Genomic DNA, 4,857 nt, shown 5'->3' with positions numbered 1-4,857 from the left:
ATTGGCCTCTTCGAACCCTTAAACCCCGGGGGACTGGGAAACCGTACCGGCATGCCTTGCGGCCGACTCGAGTGCTCGGCACGCATGCACAAACGGGGACTTTAAACCCCTCCCATACCCACGCACGCGAAACCCCACGCCCCATGGTTTGTTAGCGAAAGTGTGCAAAGATTCTGATGCGGTATGAAGGCGTTCTAATGCCGTTCTAATTCCAACCGCCGCAGGTCAAATTTTATACCCGAAACCTTAATCAAATATTATCCGTATAATTACATAACAACAGCTGTGAGTTTCTAGCATAGAAACCCGATTCTAGGATTCTCAAAAATCGTTTTGTTAAATGCACTATTTTCGCTTTTAATTTCTCCTTACTGAGAAGATTTAGCAAAGACGACGCTCTTATTATTAATGGCGTGGCAAGTTTCACTAATCCAATGGACTAATTAAATCCGAATCTTGTTGTCATTCATGAGCTTCCAGTAGCGTTGCCTGGCGACAACCTGTACACGTCATACGCCACATGAATCTTTACTGAGACCACAACATAAACTACGTTGCAAATTTAGGTTTTTTAGCCCGGATCTAGGAGGAATGAATTAGGGAGAATAGTGATCGGTTTCAATAAAATTTCTCTGGAAAATTTATCAAGTCACGGACTGAATGCTGTTGAAGCGTTTCACTATTAATGGTTCCACCCGCATGGGCAAAAAAAATGATATGAATGTGACTCACAAAAAAGCAATCCCCATGAAATTGGCTCATATAGTTATCATAAGATACTTTTCGAAAAAATATGATTAGAAAGATTTGAGCTGTTCAGTTTAAACACTAATATATTGCGCTACTCAAAGACATAGAAGTTCAAATAATGCATGTGGCATTGACCTTGTTTTAAAAAGTTATTGTATTGGGGCTAACCTGTTCAAGCCCGCAAACGGCAATCATCTGAATGGTTGAGTTGATGAAAGAACGAGTCGTTCATCATTCACACGATCCAGATTTTTTGGATCAAATTCACTTCTGACGGATGTTTAATAGTTTGTTAAATTGCAATGCATATGGGCAAGAAATTTGCAGCTATTTGTAGCTTGGCAAGAGTTTCAAGTTGCGACAAACTAAGAATTCGCGCAATTTTACGGGTATCAGTTTCCTATACGAGTCATGTCCTATTGTCCGGCAACTTGTTTTCTTGTAACGCATAAAACGGAACTTACACAGGATTTCATCTTTCAACAGTATTGGTTTTCCTAGTTTATCAACGGTACGGGTATATTTCTAAGTACCTAATACTCAAAACTACGTGATTTGGTCCGATATCTCAAAAGAAGGCGAGAGTTCCACCAACAGCAATCCATTCTTTATGTGTCTAGACGATAAGGAACACGTTTCATCAAGAAACACAATGCATAAATTTAAATTCAAGTTTCGGTTCATTCACTTTGTAATAGCTACTGCATGAGAATGTTCTTTACTGAGCACAAAACAGAGAGACCTTGTGTGTCCAGCAGGAAGAAATTAAGTATTATTAATTTGGATAAAAGTAGTTTTATTTGGGAATAAACCATTTCAATGAAAAGATCCAACAAATATTCACAATGCCAATGGCAATTTCAGTGTTGTCAAGACCAAAGCAGTGATTGCTAGGCAGTCGAGCAGAATAATTGCTAGTGACGGACAGATGTGATAAAGTTTAGGAGAAAAGATACTAGAAAGGCAACTTCATTGAATTTGAATTTGAATCATTTAAAACAAACGTTTCTTTGTAAAGACGGCTTTATCTTGAATCTTATCAGAGTGAACCTGTTCTTTAGATTTGCTTGTACAAAACAAGTCACAATATAATTGAAATTATTGAATTGTTTTGTTTTTAAGTGACCTTTTTTGACCGACGGTAAGAGACTTTGGTTTAAGTAAATAACAATTTAAAGCTCTGAACCTCGGACAAAGTAGAACAATACTTCGATGTTCAGCAGCCCACGAAAGCATTCATGGTATAACCTAACAAAGCTCATTTACATGTATTGTGTTGTGGGCAAACTTTTCATGCATTGCCGGTGGCCAGTTTCAAGCAAAGAAATGTCAGCTGAGTTTGTTTATCTTATTGTCCTAAACCAGCAATTTACAGATTATCCATTTCTCAGCATTATACCCGAGTTATAGCGAATATATTAGGATTCTTTTTAAGCTATATAGTTAAATGTGTTTCAAAAATATATATATTCAATGGCAGGCTGGCAGCCATGCGTCGCCCAAACTAGCACGCCGCAGGACGTACCGTAGGACAATACACTGTCAAACAGCCATTCAGTGCTATGAAAGCAGGCTTAGACTTAGTCCTAAACCTAAGAAAACCTAAACTAAACTAACTTTATTTAAACTTGATAGCTTCGTCAGTTCTAAAATGTGGTTCTTGCTATAGAGGTCCAGTAAGGATCATCTCTTATTGATCCAGTGTTACCACAGGAGGAAACCTAAACTAAACTAACTTTATTTATACTGGATAGCTCTATCTGTCCTAAACTCTTCTTCCTAGAGGCCCAGTAAGGATAATCTTTTATTGATCCAGTGTTACTACAGAAAAAAACCTAAACTAAACTAACTTTATTTATACTGGATAGCTCTATCATTTCTAAAATGTTCCTCCTAGAGGTCCAGTAACGATCATCTCTTATTGATCCAGTGTTATTTCACAGGAGAAACTATTCTTTATTTAGACTGGAAACGTTCTGTCGGTTCTAAACTGTTCTTCCATTAGAAACTTCGAGAAACTACAGAGACAATGGTGTGAAAATTCTAAAGCGATTGCCAGTATGTAACACAAGCGCAGGTTATTACTGCACTGGAGAGATTATCATCATCATATCGCCGCCGTTTGTTAGCCAATTATTTTCAATCACGTGTGCCTCTTTGAGCCACTGTTCGCCGGGAACCGGGGGGGAGGAATATGCGGGGGGGGGAGTAGATATGATTATGTACAAATATTTTCCGCCCTGACAGGCAATATCGCGAGTAAGAACAGGCGAATATAGCCAGTCTAAATGTTCAATCAGTGTATCGCCATGCCTGCATGATACGCTTTCAGAATAAAATATATTCGTTTTGAAAGCCAATATTTAAATTTGTTTGTGCGCTTACAGCGGGCTTTTGTGGTTACCTAAGGTTGGACGATAGGAGGTCTCTCTCGTTATTCATTTAAGATAAGAAACAATCTTAGTTATACCACTTGAAATGCAGACTAGAAATTAAAACATGTATCAATGGCTTTGAATTTGATTCTGTCGGTTAAAACATCACGCGTTTTGCAACCATGGTACACAACATTATACGTTCAGGCAGCCGCCTTGGTATTCACACAAGCGAATATAGCCATTCTATTTTGAAAACAAGTGCGTTGAAGGTAACAACTACATTAGGTTGCATCAGGAGCTGGTGATTAATGTCTGAACTACTTGAAAAAGATTACAGCGTCCAAGTGCTTTACGATCGATAATATTTCTCGTGTTTATTCTCAATCTCACGCACGCAATCGCTATCAGTGTCAGGCTTAATATCCAATAACATGTTCGGGAGACATTCTAAGGCGCTTAATTTCTCCAAGTGACATAGTATTTGATTGTTATTTATTTATTTTTTCGCATGGTGATTGCCTCCTAGAAACGAGAGATCGATTAGAAAGCTGTGCGTGGGTTTAATGACGCTGCATTGACGCAGATACGAAAATTGATATCATGCGATCGTTATGTGGGGTAAACCTGCCATAATTTCGCGTAAAATCAGGAAGATATTAGTCATGACGGCCTCCCCTCTCATGTATGGAACGCATTAACGCTAATAGATAATAATACATCGTGAGTAAAATTGTCAATCGCCACACGAGAGGTACAAAGCCTGTTTTTATGCAGGAAACTGGTTCTTCTCAGAACAGGATCAGACGGGAAAATTATTTCCGTTCAAACCATTTGTTCTTGTTTACTGAAACACAGGAATAAGCGATCCAATTCGCGTCCGAACGGATGCAGAGAACGATCTTTCTGGCTGGTTCGAATCCAGCCGCAATTCAGAAAGTTAATAAAAATATAGAAGCTTCAGAATAATAGAGACTAGAGAGTTTGTATAAAACTATTAAATAAAAGCGGCCTCTCCAAAAGTGTCCATCATCTGTCGAGCAAAACCCGGTGTATTTGCTTACGCCATCTGACGAAACCACGAAACTCGTGGGCTTTTGTCAAATGTCAACACTTAGTTCAGTAAACAATGCTGATTATGTAACCCGCTTTTGGTTACGCAATTCATCAACAAACTCGGACTCAAAAACCTGACGACCACGACACAGTGACCACGAGTTTTGCACGATGGCGAGAGCAAACAACACACGCAAAAATGACGAATCAGGGAGCGACGATTATTATTGGATTAAGGAGAGCCAAGGAGGAGCCTGGAGGCTTCACAATTATTGGGAGGGGGCAAGCTACTCCCCGCGCCAATCCCCGCGCCCTGCTCGGAGGCCCCTGCCTCGGGGTCCATTCAGTTCTCAGTCTTCGTCGTTACGGCTAACTCCCGGCAAAAGAAGCTCACTGAATATTTGACGGGAAAACCCGTGGATTTGGGAGAAAACCCAGCCTACTCGTTCAAATAATAGAAGTAAAACTTCCTTATTAAGCATTTCCTTATCAGTGGTATAAACTGATATCCAATACGGGTTATTTTCGTCCTGACCCATTCAAAAGATTTAGAAAATCTAGGATCAGGTGGGCGATGGCCTGGAGCAAAATCTTTGCGAAAACATTCATTCTTAAGCCTGCCGCACACGAGAGCTATCAGCTGAGCAAACGACCTCGCGAGGGAGTTAGCTCAGCC

Source organism: Dendronephthya gigantea, unplaced genomic scaffold (genome assembly GCF_004324835.1).
Source record: "Dendronephthya gigantea isolate DGI-Jeju-01 unplaced genomic scaffold, DenGig_1.0 000051F, whole genome shotgun sequence".
Lineage (NCBI taxonomy): Eukaryota > Metazoa > Cnidaria > Anthozoa > Malacalcyonacea > Nephtheidae > Dendronephthya > Dendronephthya gigantea.
The sequence above is the reverse complement of the archived record's forward strand: the minus strand, read 5'-3'. Positions refer to the sequence as shown.